Source organism: Triturus cristatus, chromosome 3_1 (assembly GCF_964204655.1).
Source record: "Triturus cristatus chromosome 3_1, aTriCri1.1, whole genome shotgun sequence".
In the NCBI taxonomy this organism is placed as follows: domain Eukaryota; kingdom Metazoa; phylum Chordata; class Amphibia; order Caudata; family Salamandridae; genus Triturus; species Triturus cristatus.
In genome coordinates this window covers 287,579,738-287,606,198 of record NC_140583.1, presented here as the reverse complement: position 1 = coordinate 287,606,198, position 26,461 = coordinate 287,579,738, and the positions used below count along the sequence as shown (strand labels likewise).

At 45.1% G+C, this 26,461-nt stretch overlaps 1 protein-coding gene across 1 annotated transcript in view; it reads right to left on the bottom strand.

Moving 5' to 3' along the window:
- INSYN1 (inhibitory synaptic factor 1) overlaps positions 1 to 25,550 on the bottom strand; it is a 287,893-nt gene extending 262,343 nt beyond the window's left edge. Inside the window, exon 1 of the mRNA XM_085643900.1 lies at positions 24,187 to 25,550. The gene's annotated coding sequence lies outside the window, so the exon portion shown is untranslated. The remainder of the gene's footprint in view (positions 1 to 24,186) is intronic.
- Positions 25,551 to 26,461: the final 911 nt, after the last annotated feature.

Genomic DNA, 26,461 nt, shown 5'->3' with positions numbered 1-26,461 from the left:
CATTCTTAAGGCCCTACTATCAGCCAGAATCAACTACAGGAACTCTATCTGGGTAGGCACTCCATTTCTTCATTAAGCAAGATCAAAGTCATTCTGCATCAAGTGGAACGACTTTTATTGGCTCCACTTTGTAGTCAGAATAAAGTTCAAACTGTCTTGCAATACCTGTGAAGAAGTTTATCCAGGGGCGGCTCCTCCACTAGGGTGGTGGAGCGTTGCCCCACTGCTTTCTCGCATTGCGAGAAGCAGAAACATAAAATGGTAACTACCATTGTATGTTTCTGTTTCTTGCACTGCAATAAAGCAGGAGGGTTTAGTTGCAGACAGGCTTGTGGCAGGGCTGCTCTGCGAGCAGGGCAGGGAAGGGGAGGAGTAGTGTGCCACTATTAAGTGCGCATGACTGGTTTGGTCGGCCCTCTGGGGCCGGCCAAAGCAGTCTTGCACACTCTGCTCTTCTCCATGTAGGTTGCAATGCAGCCTACATGGAGAAGATAGCCGGGCCATTAGCCCCTGGCTGTCAGCGTCCCGAGCAATCACAACACTGCTTGCAATGTTGTGATTGGCTTAGGGGTGAGAACATGGCTGCCTGCTTCCTATTCCTACTGGAGTAAGGAGAGCAGGAGAGGAGCAGAGACGACTTGGAACCCGGTCGGTGGGAAGGTACGTTTAATTTTTTTTATTACTAAATTAAACACCCCTGTGCGACCCCCATGTGACCTCCCCGCGAGACTAAAGACCTCCCCACATGCGAGTCATATCGTCCATGACTGAGTTTATCAACAGCAACCGAACACCTCAGATGTGCCTTAAACTACATGATACCAACATGAACCTAAGAAGCCTCCTCAGAGAAAGGCTAGAATTAAAACAAATTGGTTCAATGTGTTTTATAAAAAGTGTGCAAATTAACTGATAAATTGTCTATCAGATTAAAAAAGATGCTAGAGAATTGAAAATGAATCTATGCTTTATCTGGATGATGTTGAATGTGAGAACACACTGCTCATGAGCCCTTTGGGCCACCACTGATATACTAATCCTTCAGATTATCTAACAGCATTTACTGAAAAATGAGTGCAATGTAATGAGCCTTTAGCTGTGAACCTCCTGTTAAAATAGGTGTCGATGTCTGAACTGAATCTACCTTTAACTATGCAGGACCTCACAGTACTTGTGAAGACAATTGCAAAAAAGATTTTGGATTGTCTAGAGTATGCTTTTGGAACATTCACTCTACATCTATGATGTTTGTGGAGCTGGACCATGACTCAGTTTGGCTTTCACAGTGCTATGGAGATTATTGTTCTTAGAAATCTCCCGCTGGTCACCATTCATGAGTCACTAGCGTAGAGATGCTTTTCTATTAATAAAACTACGGTCAATTCGATTTGCTCTGGGCTCAGGAAATGCTTTTGTATTTAACTATTTATTACTGAGATGGAAAATAAAAAAAGATGGGTCAAGCACAACACGACAAAATCACAGATGGAGGCTTTATCTAATCTTCAAAATGATGACTCCATAATAATTAAACAGGCAGACAAGGGTGGTTCAATAGACATATTGAACAAATCTGACTATACCCTTGAGGTCATGAGACAATTAGATGACACAGTGTGCTACCGAAAATTCAACAAAGATCCTACTTTGGAATTACAAAACATTCTCTTTCCACTACTAGACACAGGACTTCGGCAAGGTTTCCTTTAAAAAAAAAGAACATGACTTTTTGCAAAATAAAAATCCAAGGATCCCTCTATTCTACGTACTTCCCAAGAAACATAAAAATGTGACAGCACCACCGGGTAGACCTATTATTTCTGGCTGCGACTCCATGATGGAGCCTATCTCTAAATTTGTTGACTACTTTCTAAAGCCATTCATCTTTGAAATACCATCGTTCTTAGGTGACACAACTGATTTTATTAACAAGTTGGCACTAATAAATTTTGAACAGGATAGTCACTATCTGGTTACGCTAGATGTGGTCTCGCTTTATACTCAGATCCCACAGGATGAATGACTCTCAGTCATTGGTTCATATTTGGAAAGTCGATCTAGTCCCAAAGTTCCCACCAAGTTCATAATGGAACTAGCCAGTTTTGCACTAAAGAAAAAATATTTTAATTTCAACTGTGACTTTTATTACCAAGTCAAAGGAGTTGCGATGGGGTGCCCCTTCGCACCGGAGCTAGCAATACTCTTCATGGCTAAATTTGAGGAGAAATTCATCCACAACAACAATCCTTTTTCTCAATTCATCGGAAATTGGACTCGTTACATTGACGATGTTTTTATGACATGGACTAGCACAGAAGAGAACCTTAAAACATTCCATTGTTGGCTAAACAATCGCACCGAGGACATTAAATTCAGTTTAAATTATTCCAAAACAAAGATTCCATTTCTTGATGTTGAGGTATATCCATCAGATAATGGACTTGTGACTACTTTATTTAAAAAGCCAACTGATCGAAATAAGATGTTACATTTCACAAGTAACCACCCGAGAAATCTGAGAGAAAACTTGCCATTCGGCCAGTTTTTACGTGTGAGACGTAACTGCAATTTTAAAGATGAATATGTGTTCCACGCAACCAGATTATTAAATAATTTGAAGACAAGAGGTTATCCTAAGAAACTTTTGAAAAGGGCAATGAAGAGAGCATGGTGGACCCCAAGAGAAGAACTGCTCAAAAAAACAATAAAACCACCACTTGAAAGGATCGTTTGCGTTTCTACATTCTGTCCCAATCCAAACAACCTAAAAAAGATCATCATTCAAAACTGGCACTTGATAAAAAATCTTGACCGGTCATTAAAGCAGAATCCACTCTTTGCTTTTAAAAAAGACCGTGATATAGCAAACCAAATTGTGCGAGCATCTATGCCAAAAGAAAAACGAAGCACCTTACGTGACTGTGTAGGACTTCCCCCAGTACGAGGACACCACAAATGTGGAACTTGTATCTGTTGTGATTCTACAGAAGAAGGCAATTTATTTGAATATAACTCTGTCTTCTGGAAACATGACTCTTTTACTAATTGTAAAAGTAAGTTTGTGATCTATGGTATCCGTTGCCCTTGCCACCTATTATACATAGGAAAAACAAGCCAAGAGATCCGTACAAGAGTGTCACAACATAAATCGCGAATCAACAAAAATGTGGAAACGGCCCCACTTCATTATAAAGCCAAAAATCACCAAATTAATGATTTAAAATGGACAGTAATATCTAAAGTAGAACAAGATATAAGGGGTGGTGATTTAGAACTTAAACTGTCCAGAAGAGAGGCTTTCTTGATAGTGAAGTTTAATACAACTATCAATGGACTCAATGAGCTCTCTGAGCTCTACAAATTGAGTTAATTCATCACCAAATGTCCTGGATTGTATCGTCATTATAAGCATGGATTTCCGCTTCATGGGTATAAATACACGGAAGAATTTCTATTAAAATTAAAGTATTTACTATTTGTCCTCTCTGGAGTCCATAAGCACCAATAAAGTTTTTTCCTCCTTTTTAGATCGGGCTACGTTTTTAACTGGCGTCCTGGATGGCATTGTAATCACAAACATATACATTCCCTTAAGCCATTTTTTGATGGGTTCAAATACGCAACAAAAATGTTTTCATTCAGACCAAAGTATGAACTCCTTGTTCTTCCTAGAGTTCATAAGCACCAATAAAGTTTGTTGTCACCTCCATTTTGGATTAGGTTCTGCCTTTAACTGGCCTCATGGCTTTAACTAAGACAAGTCCGTTTTTTGTCTTGCCCAAGTACGATATAAACACCATGATCACGTGTTTCTCCACGTGACAGGTACTAGCGTCTGCAAACGGTTTCCGCAACTTACGAAAAGCATTCAGGTAAGCCTAAACTTTAGGCTGTTTAAACCTTGGACGTAAATGAATTTAAAACTCTTGTTCCTTTCCATGAGGAACTGACTCATAATCAATATGTCTTTGGATTGAGTCATGTTATCGCTCCATTTGCGATTTGTTTTTACGAAATCGCTTCAGTTGTCATTATGATTTACGCTCCGTTTTTTGAATTTTCCCGCCATCTTAATCTTGCTCCGATACTCTTGCAGACTAAAAGATTTATTCAGCTTCACGGATCGTCACGTAATTATAACACAGCGCACACCAATTATCCTTGGAACCATTTCATTCTATTTTTCATCGGAGAAGTGCCAGATGGGACACCCCTAGGGCATTTCAATATGTCCTTCGTATACATTTGAGGTAATAAAACTGCTTATGAACTACGATTTTCAACTGGAGAACATTGGGCCACATTGAAAATATCTGTTATACTCTTCCACAGCTTTCGAGTGATTATATTGCAAACTACTCGCCATTATCATCTATTTCAAGTCAGCGAAGACTCGCTACTACTAGGATAATCCATTTAAGTTTATGACGAATGCTTATGCGAATGCCACACTGAACACCATGTCCGAACACTGCCAGAATTGTCGATATCACTCTGAGGCTCAGTGCCATGTTTTCTTCTCTTATTTTCAGAGTTATTCGAATAAGATCGGCTGATCTTCTCTCCATTTGACAGAGGTAAACAAGTCAGTATTAACCCCTTCAGTGCCCGCCCCTTTCCCCGCCCAGTGCCGGCCGTTGCATTAGCGGGCGGGGTCTATGACGAGCTGGACTCGTCATGGGCACAGCGCCACCGCGGCCCATGACGAGTCCAGCTCGTCATGGGCACTGAAGGGGTTAAGGGTAGCTGTTGTTGTGAGAAGTGGTTGGACGTCCCACCGTTACTTATAAAGATTTTTGTCATTTTTAATTTACAGGTCCTGATGAGAGACCCTGAAACTAAGGGGTTTCGAAACGCGTAGACCTTTGGGTGCGACCACAAGAATTTTGAATTTGTCAAAAGCAATAATATTGAGAGCAACTAGGCTAACAATATTTTCTGTGGTCTCAGAAAAGTATATTGAGTTGTTTATGTTTTTTGAGAGACTGATTGAAATGAGTGAATGGTTTGTGGTACCAGTTTGTTTGGAGTGAAGAATCGTTTGGTGTCAAGAATGTTTGAAATGAGTGATTGAATGGTGTGAAATATATTGTTCAAATTGTGTCCCATTGATATGAGGTGTAACCCTTTTTTTGATTTTTGTAATATGGAAGGTTGATAAAGTATTTTTTGATATAAATAAATTGATGGATTAAGTCGACGAAAAGAAAGGTCTCAGACGCAAAATGTGCCCTCATAAGTTGTTTTGAGGTTCAAGAATAGTTGCAGTACTAGCAAATTTGTTGTTAATTCTTTGTATTTAACTAAGCCACTGATTCTCCCAGGCAGCAATTTAATTATTGATCCTAGGACTGTCAGACGTATTAGTATATATGTTCCTTCCTCGACAATGTGCCGCCCTGACGTGCAAGCACAGGAGCTCTGGCCAAGACATGCTTTCCAGACTCAGGTTGCTGATTTTGCATCATACTTCCCATGCTGTGAGCTTATAGCAGCCCGACCTTGTCAGAAAAACAATTTCCAAGAAGTCCTAACTTAAACACTGACAAAACAAATTAACAAGCTTGGGAAAATTCCTTTAGGACAATTACTTATCAAAAACCTCTTTATAATCGGTGCTCCAGCTGCAGACATTGCTACAAAATGTAAGATTCAACCTCCTATGGTGGCCTTAGAAACATGGGATGGGATGTACAAAGATTACATTCTCAAAAAGCGACAACAAATTGTGCAATGACCGTGCAGCGTATGAAAACCAAAATGGAATGGTGATGCGGATGGTGCATGCATGTGTATTGACTTATCCACATGCACGTGTCACACACAAGCACGTCATGGGAAAGCAGAATTATGCAGGCGTCATGTGGTTTGCCTTTTTGCTGATCCAAGATGAGAAGCACAGTCTGCTATCTGATAGCCAGTATATAAACATACATCCCCAGGAAAAAGACCCTCTCACAAAAATGAAACAGTGTAATTGTGGGGGGAAAAATGGGAAGCACCGACTGCTACATGATAGCCACTAGAAAAATATATACACAAAAATGAAAGTCAGTCAAAAAACAGTACACAAGCCTGTTGCATCTTGATAGGTCCTAGACATATGCTCTATATGAGCCTATGTCTGACATAATAATAGCAATGGACGTGGTAATTTTGTTTTTGATTATATTGTTTTGCCAGGGTCTTGCAAGCTCAGGGGCTGAATTTATTTTCACTTTCTTTCAATTTGCTGGCCCATCGGCGTCAAACCTACTTTATCTAGCACCTTGCCTATCCTTTGATGATTCCTCAGTTTATATACATGGCACAGTGCTTCACACATTTTCGAAGATGAGTGGAGCACTATGAAGAACTGCTGAACCAGCCCATGCCGCAATCTCCACCAGACATACAGCCAGCTGACAAGGACTTGCCAATCCACTGCAGCAGACAAACAAAGGAAGCAATACACAAGCAATCAAACAGCTGATAAATGGGAAGGCAGAAGGACTCGACAACATTCCTGCAGAGGCATTGAAGGCAAACATTGAAACATCAATAGACATGCTCTATCCCATGATTGGAAGGATCTGGAAAGAGGAAAAGGTGCCCTATGTCTCTGCCTCTCGCCCCATTCTCCAGGGTGTCCCGCAGGGTTCGGCTCTCAGCCCTTCCCTATTTAATTTGTATGTTCAGCCGCTGGCGGAGGTAGCCCACAGTTTTGGTCTCACCATGGTGTCATACGCCGATGACACGCAGCTGGCGGTGGCACTTAATGGTGATTCCAATATGGATGCCTCTACCTTTCAGTCAGCTCTTAAGGCAGTGGCAGGTTGGATGGCGAACAATCGACTCCAACTCAATGCCACTAAGACCGAGGTTATCATCTTTGGCAGGGAAAGTGGGCTATGGGGAGATCATTGGTGGCCATCTGAGTTGGGTCCTGTTCCCATTCCTGTAGCTGAAGTCAGAAATATCGGGGTGTGGCTTGACGACAAACTTTCTTTCACTCCCCACACCAAACGTGTAGCTGGTATCTGTTTCGGCGCCCTGCAGTGCCTTTGGCCCATTTTCAAATTTTTTGATGCGGATACCAGACAGATCATAGTTCAAGCCCTGGTTCTCACCAGATTGGACTATGCCAGCTCTCTGTTCTTGGGCGTGAATCAGGCATAACTAGCTCGCCTTCAGCGGGTTCAAAATGCGGCGGCCAGGATGCTGGTCGGCCTTCCTAAGTTTGTCTCTGCTCGTCGTACCATCCAAGATCTCCACTGGCTACCAGTAGGTCAAAGAATTAAGTTTAAAGCTCTTTGCTTAACTTTTAAAATTCTTAAGTTAGCCTCCCCTCCTATTCTCACCCAGACAATCCTTCACTATGCCCCTTCCAGAGCCCTCCGATCCGCAGGGTCTAATCTAGCCATTGTTCCACGCTTCAAAAAAGCAAGAATGGGTGGACGTTCTTTTTCGGTGCTGGCGGCAACTCTTTGGAACTCTTTGCCTGCCACACTTTGCTCCATCCCAGACCTGCTCCCTTTTAGGAAGTCATTAAAAACCTTCCTATTTTCCACAGCTTAGTCTCATTCCCATCTGGTTATCTCTGTTGTGTTGTGTTTTATCATCTCCAAAAGCGCCGGGACGCCTCTTGGCTGCGGCATCTGTGCGCTATATAAAATAAAATAACATAACATAACATAACATTAGACTGGAAGGTGGGATATCTCATCAAGATCCCCAAGAAAGGTGACTTGAGTAACTGTGCAGGAGCTCGCCTATCAACTCCAGGCAAGATGTTCAACAGAGTCATACAGAACAGAATGAAGGAACAAGTCGATGCTCAGTTGTGAGACCAGCAAGCTGGCTTCAGCAAAGATAGATCCTGCACAGACCAGATTGCAACACTGTGCATCATCATTGAGCAGTCGATGGAATGGAACTAGAATCTCTATGTCAACTTCATTGACTATGAGAAGGCATTCAACAGCATGGACAGAGCAACCGTTTGGAACCCCCCCTGCCACTGTACTGTGCCAGATAAAATCGTAAGAAAAATCAGAAACTTTTACGCGGGAATGATATGCAGGATAGTCAATGGGGGACAACTCACAGAAGCCTTCTTCAAGTGAGAATCGGAGTCCCCAGTGTTTGTTGCTCTTGCCATTTCTCTTCCTGATGGCCATAGACTGGATCATAAAGACATCCATAGCAAGGAGAAGAAATGGGATCAAGTGGACACCTTGGACACAGCTGCATGAACTGGACTTTGCAGACGACCTGACAGGATGCAACGGATTCAAGAGAAGACTAACAAGGTGACCGCCATATCAGCACAACTTGGCCTCAACACCACAGGGGAAAAACCAAGATCCTGAAGGCTAACACAGCCAGCACATCAGTAGTCATTCTTGAGGGTGATGCACTGGAAGAGGGTGAGGCCTTCACTTCACTTATCTGTGCAGTGTCATAGAGAAAGAGGGAGGCACAGACGCCGACGTCAAGGCAAGAGTCGGCAGCAAGGGCTGCCTTCCTTAAGCTACAGAAGATTTGGAGTTCCAAGGACCCAACGCTGCAAACCAAGATCAGGCATTTTAACAATAAATCATTAAAAGACGCTGGGGCTGAATAGGTCACACCCTCTGCAAGGCCACATCAAACACCACCAGGCAAGCCCAGACCTGGAACCCTCAAGGGAAAAGGAAGAGAGGTAGGCCAAGAAACACCTGGTGCCAAGGCAGAATTCAAAGAGATAGGTTACACCTGGAGTCAGAATTAAATAAAAGCCCAGGACAAAGATGGCTGGAGTGTCCTGGTTTTGGGCCTATACTCCAGGAGGTGTAGTAAGTGTCGGTAAGTAAGCACAGTGCTTCGTAGCTGAAATGTAATTCTTCATTGGAAATCAACGACTAAGTACCCTTGGTAGTGAAACTCCTCCTATAACATTCTACATAGTTTACAGTATGAAAACTAGAGATGCATTGAGTGATGGGATCAGCTTGTTATGAGACATTCTAAGCTGTTTGTTTAGAATAAATGACCTTTGCAAAAGTGCAGCTGCCTTGTTAGACTTTAGATTATAAATGTTCTACAGATATTTAGAATCCCACCCTAAAGCGTATTATAGTGAATACAATGAACAAGAGCTAAAGATTCACCACTGATAAGCAACAGACTGTCAGATATGTATAGCATTTGGATCCAATATTGTGTAATGTATGTCCAAATGTGTAACATTTTTATTATTCTTAAGGTGTATTTGTTAAGTGTAGCAACTACCAATGCCTTGGCCTCTTGGCAGAGCAGGCTGTGTGTGTTTAGTTAGTCTGCTGAGTGGTGCACTCCTGTCCCGAATTTGGGTCTGTGTCCCTTCATCACGCTCCGTTTAAATGTTTGTCTCTTCCTTTCTCACTGTCCTGTTCATATTGCCTCACTGGGTGGGTCTATGTTAAACTGCGCCTGAGTCCATACCAGTATCCCTTCATCCCATTGTACGTTTCCTCTTGTCTGAGTGTCTGTCTCTAGTTTTTTTTGTCTGTGTTTATCTCAGTGTCTGTGCATGCCCAAGTGTCTGTGTCCTACTCTGCCCCAGTCTATATCCAGTCTCCTTTCCCCAGTAATTTTCTATTTGTATCAGGGTCTGTCTTTCCATTCCAGTGTCCCTTAGTCTGTGTTAGACCTGAAAATCAATTTATGCCTCGCATAGTATTTATATCTCCCTTTCCCAGTGTCTGTTTTGTGGATACATGTCTCATTGTCTGAGTTGGAGTTTGACAAATGTGCGATATCCTCCAAAAAACAGATGTTCTAACTGCCTTATTTTGAGTGTATACACATCAAAAAAACTATAAGTTAGGCACACTGGACAGCATCCACTTTTTGGTGGGTGTTCATCATCTGCCAAAGTCTAAATCCATCCCTGGATGTCTTCATGTCCCAGTGCCTGTGCCCTGATGTTGCACTGCCAGTGTCTGTGGCCTCCAGTTACAAAGTCTGTTTCTTTTTTGCAGTGTCTCTCTCCTTGTCTCTTTGTACCACAATCTATGTGTGTCTCCATTTTATGTGTATGTGTGTCGATGAAGCTATACCCATGCTTCAGTGCCTGTGTCTGGTTTTCCTAGTGCCATTGTTTCTTGTCATTGAGACTTTTTCCCAGCACTAATGTCTCAAATTCTCATTATTTGTGTGTTTCAGTTTCCATTGCTATTCTAGGGTCAGTGTCTATATGCTATCATTCCATTGTCTGGATCCGTGCCTACATGTTCCAGTGTCTGTCTACCTGCCATGGTGTACCTGGTCGTTGGAACTGGCACGTTCTGGTTAGCTGAGGCAAGGCCCAAGAAAGCCAGGACCTACCACTTCCATCAGGTATGTGTGATTACACTCACTGTATAACCTGCGCTGAACTGTGGGTAACTTGGCACTGAGCAGTCAGGTTTATCACAGAGGTAATGTTTAAGGCATTGGCACAGCACTCTCACACAATAAATACACTGGCCGTCATAAAAGAGACTTCACATGTGGTGAATGTAAATAAAAGTTGTATTCAACACACACAATAACTAACACAACATGAACATCATGTACTTTTGGGCATAAATCACATTTGAAAATATCACTAGCAGTGCTAGTCCCACTCATGTTACAAATTACATCAGCAATATGCACAATTGGGAAAAATCCTATTTTACCCCCCAACACCCTTATGTGATACAAAACGTTGTCGGAGCAAGGCCCACCCTTGTAATTATTCTAATTCACTACCACAAAGTTATAGGGTGCACCCAAGTTCACAACGATATCAGAAATGTGCACATACAGAACAATACACCACTTTTAAATAGCCCTGTGTGGTCAAGGCTGCATTGGTAAACACCAATGTCAAACGTAATATTCACTTGGCAAGGAAACAATATGTACGGCAACAACACCACATGGTAATTGATGTAATTAATCACAGATAGTCACCCCCACACAATCACTCAGGACCGATACACGGTGCTGCGGATATCAGGCAGGTCGGTATGGAGTGCGCTCTCACACATATGCACACAGTACCCTAACGCGGTGCACTGATATCCAGCAGGTCAGTTGATAATGCGCTTGCAGACCCCGTGGCCCAAGCCCTTCTTCACCCTTCTGCCAACCCAGACTACCGTACACCCACGGGCTGGAGATAGAGAAAACCTTCCCCCTGATACTAGGCCAATCGTGGCCAGATATTCACATTTAGTCAGGGTCCCGGGGAGAAGGTGGGAGTAGGTAGCAGGCTAATTAGGTGCCAGTTGACAGATGGAGGTGTGGCCACTACACAGTAAGTTCAAAAGATCCCACAGTGTGCCTTCAGGCACCAGCCCAGTTCTGCAAAGCTCGGGGGTTACTCAGTCTCTTGACCTGCTTCCGATTGCTTTAAGAAATGTTCTTTAGCCCAGTCAATTACCCTCACAGCCCACACCTGATTTGGGTAATACTACCTGGCAACACAAAGTTGTTGGGCCAGGTGAGGAGAGTGCAGTTGGTCCGCCACACTGAGGGCACAAAAAGGAGCAATCAAAGAATGAGGGAAGAAGCAGAGGAGCCTCTCAGAAGAAAGAGGCACCCCGTTGGACACACGTCGATCAAAGTAGTGCCTAGGCAATCCGGGCACTTCGGGACATGAATCTGCTCCTCCGTCCCTCCCTGGAAATGAGGCACAACATTTGGTGCGTGTTAGTACGAGTTGCACCAGACAGTACCAGTCACATACAATGCAGAGCCGTAACCTCAGCACCAATTTGGAAATGAGGCACAGCATCTGGGGAGCGTTGAGCTGTGTCACACAGGACAATTCCAGTCATACACAACAAAAAGATATCAATTCCGTACCTCCCTGGAAATGAGGCATAACATCTGGTGCATGTTGAGCTGAGTTGCACCAGACGATTACGGCCTGGTTGCAAATTCTGTGCCTCCCTGGAAATTAAGCACAACGTCAGGTGCGCGTTGATTTGAGTCACATCTGACAATTCTGGTCATAGACACAGGCCGAAGTTCAGCGGTGCCACACGAGGTAGACTGAGGCATTACTACAGATACGCCCCCACCTTCAAGGGTCGTAACCTGTGAATCGGAAACTGCATGCAATGAGCATGCATTTGGCGTGCAACACGACTAAGATGCGGCACGATCCATAGAGCAGGAAATGGGGGAGGGGTCCCGCAACCAGTGAATCCACTCACCACCAACAAGACACTTATGAGTATCAAGGCCCCTCGATGCAGGGGCCACAATCCTGAGATGCGGGCAGAGCTTTTGGGGCTCCACGCCACGCACAATACTTAGTTCCAAGCTCACACCTCGCTACCAGTGGGAACCTAGCAGAGGATGTAGGCACTTAAGAGGGCACTGCTCTCCAGGTGTCACAGGTAGATTGTTTGAGTCTCTTGCGGAAGGTCTTTGATGTCCTTGAGACCTCCACAAGAGAACAGGGGGCAAGCCAACAAGCCCTGAGAGAGCACACTTCAGGGAGCCACAAACAAGCAGGTAGTCAGTCCAGGCTAGTTACTATTCCTGAGGGGTGCACGGCCCCTTTCAATGGCAGTAATCTGCCTTGTGCACAACAGATTCCTCTGGAAGTGTTCACCACAGTTCCAGGATCTCCAGTCCCCACAAGTGTATCTCTGCCCTGCTGAAGTATGGCACCAGTAATTATACTGTAGTGTGCCTTTGAAGTGGGGTGTGGTTCAAAGGGTTTCCCTATGAACCACAGATGTCTCCCCTAAATGTCAGTCCTGTCTGCAATGGAACCGTGGAATGTAGATCTTAATCCTTAGTGGGGCCATGATCTGGCTCCCAGAGGCCAAGTGTCAAAACCTCTTCCACCAATCAATCCAGCCAGGACCTCAAATGGCAGAGGTCTGTCATTCCAGTTGCATGTCCAATGTTTATGGCTGTCTCTGGGGAATGCACAGATGTGCTCCCCCATCCTCCAGTGTGGATTAAAGTAAAACTAAAAGGCACGCTAAGAGTTTCAGAGCAAAGAAATGCCCACTTTCTAGAATTGGCATTTTTGAACTATTAATGAAAAATCCCTCTTTACCACGGGAGAGGGTTTGCCATTGTGAATCGAAATATTATGAGGCTGCTCCACTGTAAGCCACTATTGCAGCTTGAAGTAATTTCAACCATTTTCCTGTGTTAACCTATAAGAAAAGAAAACCTCCTAGGTAGTGAAAACGCACATGGGCATTCTTTACTACATGGGCAGGGAAAGGGAACATACATGTGTATCTGCCCTTCCTTTCACCTACCACGTGTTCACCCCTTAAGACTTGCCCTAAGGGTGCTCTAGTGTTAATAAAAGGCATCCACAGCCTTGGCCAATGATTTAGAAGGCCAACCTGAGCATAAGTGCAATTGCGCACCCAGATGCCTGCAATGGCAGGCTTGACACATGTGCTAAAAACATCATATATGCAAGTGCGCACACACAGGCCTACAGTGACAGGCCTGAGACATGTTTAAACACATCAGGTAAGCACCCTTGCCTAACGTGTATGAAGGATGTGCGCATTTTTGTAATGCATTTACAGTGGGAAAGTGCCTAGAGCCCTTAGGATACTAAAAGAGAATCAGCCAAACCTATGCGACGAAAGCAAAAAGTTTAGGGAGCCACTACCTCGCGTGTGTCAGGTGTAACACCGGTCATCTCCCGTTCCATAGTGTATATCCACTTAAGAGGCACAGGATATAACGGCAGCTGACCTTTAAAAATATCCATACTGGGAAGTGCAGCATATTCCAAATAAACACCTAAGTCACATTGTCCAATGAATGCCAAATTCAGAAATAGGGAGTATAGTGAAATCTAAAGTACGATATTTTATGGTGTAGACAACCTATATAAGAATGTATGAATTTGTACTTTAGTGTCAAAGCCCAAGCATCCAAGTGCTTTTATGTCTGCATGGCATGCATGTGTCACAGGGGGACGCTGTTTACTTGAGGCTCGAATTACAGAGAAGCAGGAAGTTTGGTCAAGCAGGTCAGATTCTGTTTTAGGGTGGGGGAAGGGGAGAGTGTTCCATAGTTAGTGTTCAGTAATAGGCAATTTCCAATCACCAATGTTCATTGCATAGTACAATGTATTTTCATAAAACTATTGGGGGGGAGGCTGATCCTGTGTCCTGTGCTCGATCAATGTGGGGGTGCTGCCGGTTGAGTACATTTTATGTATACAAATTAATGATCTAATGCAGTTTTTAGGTCTCACTACAGACAGTGTTAGCCATCTGTCAGAACTCATATTGCCAATCCTTTAAATAAAAAAAAGTACATATAAGAAGTAATACAGAGAAAGTGGGCTTCGGGTCTGCTTATTTCAGCCATTGGATTTCTGGGATTTTTCATGGTTTACCATTATTTGGATGCACTGACCATCAAGGCCATGGCATTTTGAGGATTGTTGCATTGTTCATTTGGTTGCAGGGATGGTACTCAAGAAGTCCTTTTGAAAGATTGTAGAAGTAACATGATTTGTAGCTTGCAATTTTTTCCCGACAAAGTATAGGTGTGCACATACATAAGCTTTCTTACAGGTGCACCAAAAAACTGTCTCATTGTCAAAAGTATCTAAAAAGCAATATTTTGCTGTTCGTTCTCTTAGATTCACCATTTGCAACTCAAACTCCATTTTCTACCTTGTTTTAATGACTCTCTTCTTTTTGAGTGTACAATTCATCTGTTCTAATGCAGTTTGTTGAACAAAGAGTCATATTTCAGGCTTCCATATGGTTGTAGCCCAAGAGGTAGCTTCATTATGGAATTTTCATTCCAGGACAGCACACAGCAACACCCACAGAGCTGACAAACTTTCACCCAACAACTGCCCTAACAAAAAGTGAGACCTTTTGGCTATGTCATTGCATGTTTAAGAAACACAAGGCTTATTGGCTGTGGCAATGCCTGTTGAGTAATAGGGTTGTAATGGCAAACCAGAGACTTTCAATTCCCACAATATTCCCAGGTGGTGATTAGCTTTTTATAAAGTTTTGAATATAATTGGTTGTGGTAATGTTGTTTTATTCTATTATTGCTTCTTCAATCAGAGCCATGTTCTTTTTTCTAAGTCTGATTGAAGTTTTAATAAGAACTGTATGTAGTGGTGGCTAGATTGAGTGACTATTTTATTGTGCCTTCATATTCAGCATTGTGACAAATTGGATAACTATTTATTTGTGGGTTGAATGGTGTGCTGCTAGTTGGGGTTTGTTTTAATCTTGACTAAAAGGGGTCTTATCATGGTTGATGTTGAGCCTGTTCTTGGTGCTGCAAGTTGCTTTTAATGTCATGCAGTTTTTGTTGTATTGTAGTTGTGTTAGACTTGCCGTGACCTTGAAGTACAGGACAATTTAATGTAGTCAGCTTGTGTATGGAATTGTTCCCTGTAATTGACTAGTATACCTTTTAAGGGCTTAATGTATATGTTACATATGATGGCAGCCTTGTCGGTCCCAGTTATCACCAACCCAGGAATTAAGGGAGCCCTTAGCCGACTGTGGGCATGACAAGCATCGACACTGCCCGCAAGGAATTTAAGACAACTTAGGGAAGTTCATGACGACTGATTCATTAAGAATAGGGAGTTCCAACCCGCGGTGCGCAAAACTAGACGGCTCACTTTGAGGCTGGTAAAGGGGCCATGGACAAGGCCGGGCTGGCCAGGGTGGCTAGGCTTGTTTCAACCAGGGTGGAGTTCCGTGTGTTGCTTCTGGACTGGAGTGTGCTTTTTCCCCATGCCATGGTTTGAAGCGGGATCACCAGTTGCATGGCAGGCAGCAATCCTTTTGTTTTTTGTAACAGGATACGAATGCTCATCTAAAGTCTATTCTGAGCCTTACAAACAGGGTATGTACCGACAGCTCATCTATAACAACTAATAAGGGATGTCAACTTAAAATGTACGCTGAGTAACGAAAGCCTTCCTGAGACACAGTCTGCGAATGCATGTCAACTCAAAATGCATGACGTTCAATGACAGCCCACCTAAAACACATTCTGTACTGTGTGTCAACAGGAGATTAATATTCTAATAAAAACCCACCCAGACACATCCGATCCTCGAGCTACTTAGCTGAAAATTGCAAGGTGCAGAATGAAAACGCGTCCATGAAACGCTGTACTCTGCGCAAACAAGACTTATGCACTGTATAACCACAGTACCCCATGCGAGATGCAATGCGAATCTCCAAAGAGCAGCTGTGAGACGTGATGTACCCCTTATCAACTTGAGAAGCGTGGTGTGTAGCGGCAGCCCTTATGTATGCAGTTGGGGTATTTATGTATGAGTGATGGCCGCTCAAAGGCTGCTTCAGTGCCTGCATGTCATTCGGGCATGCGTTGAGTACAAGACGCTGCCCAAAGGCGGGTTCAAGGTGATTGCAGAGTGGGAGGCAACACTTCTGGGGGATGCAATGAGTATATGTGCTGAGGTCATCTGGCAGCAAGAGGAGACACATGTACCATTCACAGGTCTTTCTCTCCCCTTCACGGTATCTGGGTGAACAATGACATTCTTGTGGCCACCTGGGTCATAACATGTATATTTCCACAAGAGCCCTGTTTTACTTTAGGGATGACCAGGAGATTAGTAATTCCATATCCCATCACCCTGGCAGGTCTGTCCCTATGAACTCAGGTCTTGGGACAGCGTAGCAAAGGCCCTTTTGTGTACTGCCTTGGAGTTATACAGAGCACTACGGATTGGATAAATGAATCAGTGTAAAGCCTTAAGAGCAGCCTGAGTGTATTCCTTGGGCATGCGTGTGAGACGTGCTATCATCCGTAGCCACGAAAGCTGTGCTGTCTGTTAGGGCAGACTCCTATAAGCCCTATACGGAATATGTGCTACACAGAAGCATGCCAAAAGTGAAATGTGGGTCTGATGAGTTGGAGGGGGGGGGGGGGCATATGCAAGGCATGCCTCACCTCCCCACCCCAGCACAACTCAAGTTATGGCATGTTTATGCAATTTATACAGCCAATATACCCAAGGGTGTCTTGGTGCTAGCTGGCTTAAAACTAGAATACTCTTAATTATTGATAAAAATCCTAGGGGCATATTATCAAGACAGGCGATACAATTATCGCCGCTTTAGCGGCAGAAAACTGCCGCTAAAACGGCGATAATGGGCTTGATAATGTGCTCTATGGAATTCCAATTGAAGCTCAGGTTAGATGTGAAGGACATCTAACATGGGCTTCAATTGGAATTCCATAGAGCATATTATCAAGCCCATTATCGACGTTTTAGCGGCAGTTTTCTGCCACTAAAGCGGCGATAATTTTATCGCCTGTCTTGATAATATGCCCCCTAGTTGTTAAAAAGCCATGTTTTAAGTTCTTCCCTGAACTGGAGCAGGGAGGGGATGGTCCTGATATGAGGCAGGAGGCTGTTCCAGAGTTTTGTAGTGCCAGTAACAAAGCTCCTTCCACACCAGTTTGACTTCCTACTTCTGGGGATTGTATTTGATCCTACAGAGCGCAGGGGTCTGTTGGGACAACAATACCACTAAAACATGTGACTCCGAATTCCAGGACTTGTATTGTGCAGATCTCAGTCCACCATCTTTGTACACCTCTAGGCCAACTAACTTAGGTGAAATGTTAGTGCCTCTCACCAAATTGTGCAAAAGGGTGGTCATAATATTGAGTTATATCACAGGTGCTTGTAGACAGTGCCCCGTCTATGTCAGGTTATATAATTGATACGAATAATTGAACTAGCAATCTATTGATCGTTAGGCGAATCTTCCTGCAGGGATGCCTACAATAGAAGATGCCCACGAGTCAAGAACACACAAAACGAAAAGCGAGCCGAAACCTCGGGGCTTCATCTCCCAAAACTCCAGCCTTTTGCAAACCCAGCAGCTTCAAACAGCCTGTTTGCCATTTATCAGATTCCGCACCTCATGCCTCGACAGAATCCCTGCATCTTTAATGATATTGGTGCAATGTGCAGCGAGGAGGGGAAGGGGGGCAGGGAGGCGAGTCAGGGAATACATTGGAGGGCTGAGGGGAAACAGGAGCGGAGGAAAGAAGGGGACGAGAGGGAGAGAGTAAGACGGAAACTGGGGATGGGGGTGAGGGGGATTTAAAACCGAAAGAGGCCGAGGAAAAAAAGAGGTGAAATAAACGTAATGGATTTAAAAAGCAAAGACAAGAGGGTAGCTGTAAAGACCAGGGCGGATGGAGAATCGAGGGGACAAAAGCAAGCAAGATAGGGACAGAAATAGAGACGAGATAAATAAAGACAGACTTCGGGAAGTAAAGAGAAGAAAAAGACACATTAGAGGGGGAGTGAAAAAAATCTTCTGATTTCCACTGCTAGAGCTGCGCTGTTCATTTACGATGACGATGAACGCCATGGGGTGAATGAGAGCAGAGTCGCCGACAGGCTGCGGGTGGAGGGAGCGGGGAGCGTTGACTGTTAAACGCAGGGATATTATTGGAGAAGCGTGCCTGATAGACGAAGCATTGGTGGGAAGCGACCATAAAGAACGCCTAGGGCTGACGGTCGCCGTAGAGGGACAATTTATTTTAACAAGCATCAAGGGGATACATCTGTGCTGGGACAGACAAATCCCACCGTATTGATGTAAAAACGCGTTGCACAAGCATAATTGTAAGCACATTAAAACAGGACCCGTAGAGCTACTGATAGAGCAAAAAGAGAAGAGACTGGAGAAGACCAAATATTGAAGGAGGAGGAGATAAAAGTAAAATAAACGCACAGAAACAAAGGTATACAATCTAGAGAAAGCAAGGAGGAGTGCGGATAAAAGAGGAAAAAGACACAGGGCGGGACAATCCAAGGAAGACCAATTGCGAATTGGGAGAGGACGGCATGCCCTCAAAGGACCAATGCTATTGGAAAGAGGGTCTGCTTTACAATAGATGGCCAATTAGAAAAAAGGAAGGTAAGGAGCCAATACATAAGCGATCATTTCGATGCAGTGAGGAGGCTGGATTTGTGGCGAGTGCCAATCAATTGGAAAGCAGAGAAGGGGGAGCTGATATAAAGGGGACCAATAGGAAGTAGAACGGGAAGATTAGGCGAACACGCTGAGACTGGCGGTGTATTCTGTTTATCAATGCTCGTCTTAATGATGAACGTTTCTCTAGATAAATCTTAAACATGTGACATCAAAGTATATGGACAAGGGAGTCAGGATGAGGAGGATTGGGAATTCCCTTTGGAAAGTGAGAGGAAAGAGAATAAGAATGGCAGAAGAGGACTGAAAATAGGGTAGAATGTTTTTTTCCAATGGAAGATAAAATGGTATGCAACAGCAAGACAGGGAGTGGTGGGGACGATAAGTGAGGGGACACGGGGAGTCTGAGCGAGATGGATGCAAGGAATAGATGATCGGAACGCGGAGAGACCCAGTCCAGGTAAATTTGGTCGCGTGCAGGTGCGTAGCTATCAGTGGTACAACAGGTGCAGTGGCACCGGGTCCCCAAGGCTTATTGGGGCGCACTGAGGAAAGGGGGAGGGGGCATTTTCCTTGGTTGCACCAGGGTGCATGAGACCGTTGCTGCAGCATGAGTTAAGAGCAAGGCATGAAAGTGAGAGGGAGAGAGCCAATGGTGGAGAGGGACACGTGGAGGGAATGAGGGTAAAGCGTTAGTAGGCTGATGGCAGAGAAGAGGTGAGCGAAAACACGAAGGGAAAGGTAGCGAAATAGAAGACGAAAGGCCTTGCGGAGAAAGCAAGGAAGAAGTACAGAAAATGGTGAAGACAGACACGAAAATAACGAAAAGGCAGATATAGGCACTGCAAAGATACTGGTAGAGGGGGCAGCGAGAGGCGGCAAAGTATTAACAGATAATAAGCAAAATAAGAGGAGGTAGGGGTACAATCGCCTTTGAGTAAAGAAAATGAGAGAATAAGCAAACCATCTAGCTGCGGAAGAGCTAAAAGAAACACATGGGGCGAGCGAGAGAGCACGAGAAACCGGTGGGTGGAAGATGTCCTTTAAAGAGTATGGAAAATAAGAAAGTAAATGACACATCGGGATGCGTAAGAGAAACAGCAGGGGATAAGATCCCCTTCGAGTAAGGAAAATGAAAGAATAAGCCAAACACCTGGTAGGGAGGAGCAACGGCAGTGTGAGTAAGAGAAGCAGAAGAGGGTGAGATTCACAGGCTCGGGAGGGGGCATTAATGGGAGAACCTGGGTAGACACTGGAGACAGGCACCGGGGAGGATGAATAAACAGGTCAACAGGGAGCAATTTAATTTAAAGAAGGGTAGAAAGCGATACAGAACGATGTACAGGGAGGGACGCCCAGAAGAAGGGAGGCAAAGGAAAGGTACGGAGTCATAAAAATAATGGGAGAGATGCAAGGAGCAGAGCGAAGAGAGGCAATCGAGCGTAGAGGCAGACAGAAAGAGATAGACAGGAGAGAGACAGGTAAACAATGCAGAAGGGTAGAATGATGCATAGTGAAGCAAAGCAACGAAGTAGATTGGTATTGTGAATGGAGTAAAGTGAGAACCAATGAAGGGTGAAATGAAAAAACATAAGAGATAAAAGAGGTGGACACAAGTTAAGAAACTAATAGGGAGGACACAAAGTACGAATGAGCGGAGAGATGTAGGCAGAACGGAAGAGAATAAAGTAAGGGCGGCGAAGGGGAGAGGGTTGGAGGAGCAAACGAGAAAGGCAGCAAAAAGGTAGAAAGACGTAGGGGCCTCAAAGGAGAGAAGAGATACGTGGGTAGACAACAGAGAGAGATGTGTCTTCTGTAGAATCTGCTGGGTGGGCTTTAGCAGTGTATGGGTGACCGTACAGAAGGGTGAGTGGACAATAGAGAGAAGTATGTGAACAGCATAGAAAGATAGGGAGACATAAGAGAGGTTTGGGGAAGTAAAATGGTATGGGTAGCTGCCATAGAAGAATAGGTGTACAGCATAGAGAGATGGGTAGACTTGAAGAGAGGTTTGTGTCAGTAGAGTGGTGTGGGTGGATGCCAGAGAGGAACTGGTGGATGTTTCAGAAGATATGGGTGGAAAGTAGAGTGGTCTGAGGACAGAAGAGAGGACTGGGTGGACAGTAGTGAGAGGTGGGTGGACTATAGGTTAGGATAGGTGGACAGTAGAAATGCATGAGCTGACTGTACAGTGGGTAAATGGACAACAGAGAAGAATAGGTGGCCAGCATATAGAGATGGGTAGATAGAAGTGAAATCTGGGGAAAGCAAAGAGGGATGAGTGGACAGTGGGGAGAGGTAGATGGGCTTTAGCAATGGGTGGGCTAGCTGTACAGAGGAGTGGGTGGAAAATAGTTAGTAATGAGAAGTGAGGAAGCCCACTGAAAGGAGGGGTTGGGAAGAATGACAAAAGAAAGATAAAGAGCATCCGGGCGAACATAACAAAAGCATGGGAAAGAAAAACAGCAAGGAGGGGGAGTGAGAAGCAACTATAGGAAATCGAAGACAAAAACAGACAGAGAATTCTGGGGGAGGGAAGAGACTGAAACACTAATAGGAGCGATAAATAATAACAGCAGGGAGAGTCATTAGGGCAGAGAGATATAAACAGAATGGGGAGAGAAAGAAAAAAGTGTGGGGGCAGCAGATGGAGGAAGAGTGAAAGATATATTGAATATTAAAGGGTAACACCAGAGGAGAGACACAGCAGGTGACGGGCGCAAAAGGAAGAGCAACAGCAGGACAACAGAGAGGATGGGTCGAGAAGCAGCAAAGGGAGGGTGTGAGAAACAGCAGAGCTAGGCGGCGCAGAGGGATGGGACAGCAGGGAAACTACAGTAACAGGAAAGACAGGAACAGCAGTGGAGACGAGGTCACGGAATTTATTTACATAGAATAGGGAAACAGCCGACTGGGGCGGTGAAAGGAGAGATAAGGTGAGCGAAGATGTGGCGTAACGACAGAACAGCTGGTTTTGGAACTGGGCATACAGATTTGAGTCTCGGCGTCGGCTCATCAGCCTGTGATTCTGGGCAAATCACTTAATCTCCCCCTTCCTACCAAAAATGAATGTGTCCTTGCGTAATTAAACCGGTGCTTAGGTAAAGCGCTTCAATACCTTCAAGTTGAGGTTGCGCCATATAAAAACTGCAACAACAAAAAACGGGGGTGGAGTAGAGGGAAAGGCAGAGGAACAGAAGTGGGGGAGCAAAAGGAGAGACAACAGGGAAAGACAAACAGAAGGAGGGCAGAAACAGCAAGCGGGAAAGCAACGGAAAGGAGAGAGAAAAGCGAAAGGGACAGGTGCAGTGATGTAGTAGGGGGAAGAGCAACAGTATAGGACGAGAGAAACCAGCAGTGAAAGAGACGCAAGGTGAGAGGGAGAAGCAGTAGGTGAAGAGAAACGCGGGGAGTGGTAGGAAAGAGAAAACAAGAGCTGACACAGAAGCCGGAAATAAAGCAAGAACAGTGGGGGAAGACACGCAAGAGAAGAGTTAAAAAAGGCAAGGATAAGGTGAAAGGGGTGACAAAGGCATAAGGAGAACAACAGGGAATAAAAGGAGGGATTGGCAAATGCTACGGAAAGGAGAGAGAAACAAGAGGACATAGTAACAACACGAGTCGGTGAGCACCAGAGAGACAGAGAGCAGAAGCACGGAGAGCAAACCAAATATGGGTGTAAGTGGAAAAAACAACATAATATGAGAAATGGTAGGTGGAGAGAAGCGAAACCGCAAGAGGAGAACCAATGACACTCACAAGGGTAAAGTAAAAGAAATAACAGGAGTAATATCATCTTCCAGGAGTAATGCACATGAGAAAGTAAGTAAAAGAACAGGGAAGAAGAGAAACAGCATGTTTACTAGAAACACGGGGAGAGGAAAGGAATGCAAGAAACTGCAGGCGGTAAGATCACCTTCAGAGAGTAAGGCAAATGAGAGAATGGGCAAAACATCTGGATGATTAAGAGAACCAAACCATAGGAAAATAAGAACAGCAGGGGGTAGGGGTCACGATCACCTCGAGTAAAGCAAATGAGAGAATAAGCAGACCATGTGGCTGCGGAAGAGAAACGGGGGCTTAGAGAAACATGGGGCACGCGAGAGAGTAGGAGAAACCACTCCAAAGAGTAAGGCTAATAAAAGAGTAAATGACACATTGAGATGAGTAAGAGAAACAGCAGGGGGTAAGATCACCATCGAATAAGAAAGGATAAGCCACACATCTAGGTTGGGAGGAGAAACGGCAGTGTATGTGAGTAAGACAAACAGTAGGGTTAAGAGGAACAGAGTGAGAGTGATAGAGTACGAGAAACAGCGGGGGTAAGATCACCTTTGAGAAAGGCAAATGAAAGAATAAGTAAAACATCTGGGTAGGGAGGAGAAACTGCAATGTGAGTAAGAGAAACAGCAAGGTTAAGATAAACACTCGGAGAGAGATAGAGTACGAGAAACACAGCGGGGGTAAGATCACATTTGAGTAAGGCAAATGAAAGAATAAGGAAAACATCGGGGTAGGGAGGAGAAACTGCAATGTGAGTAAGAGAAACAGCAGGTTAAGAGAAACACTGGGAGAGTGACAGGATACAAGTAGCAGCAGGGCGTAAGATCCTCTTCAAGAAGTAATTCAAATGAGATAAGGAAAACATCTGGATGAAGAAGAGAAACATCAGTGGAAGTAAGACAAACAGCAGGTTTAAGCGAAACGCGGGGAGAGTGAAGCAGCATGGCGTAAGATCCCCTTCAAGAAGTAATTCAAATGAGAGGATAAGTAAAACAGCTGGATGAAGAAGAAAAACAGCAACTGGAGAGTAACAAAAACAGCGGTGTTGAGAGAAACACAGGGAGGAAAGAGTTTATGAGAAACAACAGGGGCAAGAGCCAGTTCATGGAGTAAGACAATGTGAGAATAAGCAAAGCATTGAAGAGAGGCATAGAAAGAAACAGTAGTGAGAGAGTAAGAGAAACAGCAGGGTTACCAGAATATTAACATGAGTAAGAGGAACACGTCTATGAGAGCACGAGAATCGGCAAAAAGAGAGTAAGAGCGAGAAAGGTAAGTTGGGAGCACAAGAGAAATATTAGATCAAAGAGAAACAGTCCTAATATAGCAAGAGAAACAAAACAGGGTAGTGAAAGAAAGCAGAAAAAATACTATGGATATTGGAAACGGATGGGGAAGTGAATGGGGGTGCAATGCAGGCGTCTACATAGAGGGAATCGAAATCAAAACGGTTACCTACCAATGGGAAGAGGGATGTTTCCCGCAGGTCAGTTCTCAGGGTGAAGGGTCACGGCCTTCTGGTCTGTGTTGTGGACTCTTGGCTCATCCACCGCTGCCGCTCGCTCAGCTTGTGATCCTGACATCGCCTTTTGCGCCTCAACCTCGGAGATGCCCGCTTCTGTACGCATCCCTGGTCACATGTCCTGTCTGGTCCGAGATGCACCTTTCCACGGCTGGTCTCTTCTAGGGGTGACGGGGTGTCCCGTGATAGCCCCCTCGCCTTATGGCCACCTACAGGACACCTATCGAAAGAACGTAAATCCAGTACAGGACAAGAAAAAACACACCGAACTATCTGGAAAACCGAGGTCAGGGATAGTTGTCGCAGGAAGCACGAAGCCGGTGTTTAGGTGTGTTCACAAGCTGACGTGCATGATGAGACCTCGGCAGTCCTGGCCTCGGTGTCGAAGCGGATGTGGCGCGCGTCAGATTCCGCAGCCCGTTCCCAGGACCGTCTTCGCGGTTCGCCGAATGTCGAGCGCTGTAGCCCTGTTCATGTGCTACGATGCGAGCAGGCAGGGTGCCTGCCGTGGGGTGCCACGGCTCTGTTCATCAGCTCTGTTGCTCGGGGCAGCCTGAGCAGCACTGCTGCTTCGTTCCTCAGCTGCCACACATCCTGCCCCGGGCGCTTTCGGAAGGACACCGTCATTTGGTGCTACAGAGCTGTTCACAAGTTTCTTTTCGTATGGGGGGAATGTCTCCCCTCAGATAATGCTCTCCCATCATGGTGGAAGTTGTACCTGGTCGGGGGTTGCAGCAAAATCAGCAACCCTGTCCGAATTATCCGTCGACCCCTTTCTGTCTAGCCTCCCCAGGCATCGCCCCTCCCCCAGCGGAGAGCATCTTTAGTGTGAGGGCTTTCCCCGGTGGGTTTCCATCCCCAGGTAAAGGTCAGGTTCCGCCCCCTCGCCAGGTGTGGCCCCGCCCCCTCGCCAGGTATGGTACTTCTCAGTGATTCCCGGTCCCTAGCTCCTTTTGCAGGACCCCCTCCTCGCCAGAGATACTCCCAGCCTCCACGCACTCGCCGCTGGTCTGTGCAGCCAGCTCGGTGTCAGCAGCAGCAGTGGGGCAGAAGGCGGAGGCAGCCCTAGCAGGGTAGGATGTGTTTAAAGCGGCAGCATGGGCTGCGCAGAGCGAGCCCGCAGAGCGCAGCAATCAGGGGAGCCCTCAGTAGCACTCCCAGGGCCTTTCCTGAGCAACAGGGGCGTGTGCTGCCCACCGGGTGTTCTGTCCTACTCATCACACAGCCCGAGCCATACTTCTCCTCCACTGTTAATCCATCCGCCGCCTGTGTGTGTGAATTCTGTCGCCGTTCCGAAGGTCTCGTCTGTTGATGCCATCTGAGGTGTATGTGAGCCCCGCGTGTGCATCCTTTCAGCCCCAGTGTGCATATTTTAAGCCCCGTCGGTGTGCATTGTTGCAGTCCCTGTCTATGTGTTTCATCATTTTAACACCTGTCTTGGTGCGTATAATTTCAGCCCCTTTGTGTGTATATTGTCTGCACCTTTGTGTATATCCTTTAAGCCTCTCTGCGCGCATCATTTCAGACCCTGTGTGTTTTATTCTTTTTAGTCCTAGAGTGTCTGTTTATACTTCCAGTCACCGAGTGTGCAGCCTTTCAGCCCTTTTGTGTGTAAACTTTCTTCTGGGAGCCCCCGTGTGTATCCTTTCAGCTCCTGTCTGTGTATCCTTTTAGACCCTGTGAGTGTATTCTCTCAGCCCTTGTGTGTGTATTCTTTCTACCATTATTCCCGAGTGTGTATCTTTTCGGACCCGTGTGTTCTTTCAGCTCCAGTCTCTATCCTGTCAGCCCATCACCGTGTATCCTGGCGCCCCCTGTGAGAGTATATTTTTAGCCCTTGTGTGTTTATCCTTCCAACCCCTGTGTGTTTCTAATTTCAGCCCCTGCGTGTATTCCTTTAAGTCGCCATGTGTGTCTCCTCACATTGCTTCTATGTGTCTTTCTTCATTACTTGCAGTGTGCATTCTTTCAGTCCGTGAGGGTGTGCCTTACAATCTCAGTGAGTGTGTCCTTTCATCCCCAGTGAGTGGATCCTTTCAGCTCTAATGGGTGTATCCAGGGCTTTAAGTGGGAAGTCGATCCTTTCATCCCGAGTGAGTGGATCCTTTCATCCCCTGTGAGTGGATCCCTTCATTCCCAGTGAGTGAATCCTTTCATCCCTAGTGAGTGGATCCTTTGATCCCCTGTGAGTGGATCCCTTCATTCCCAGTGA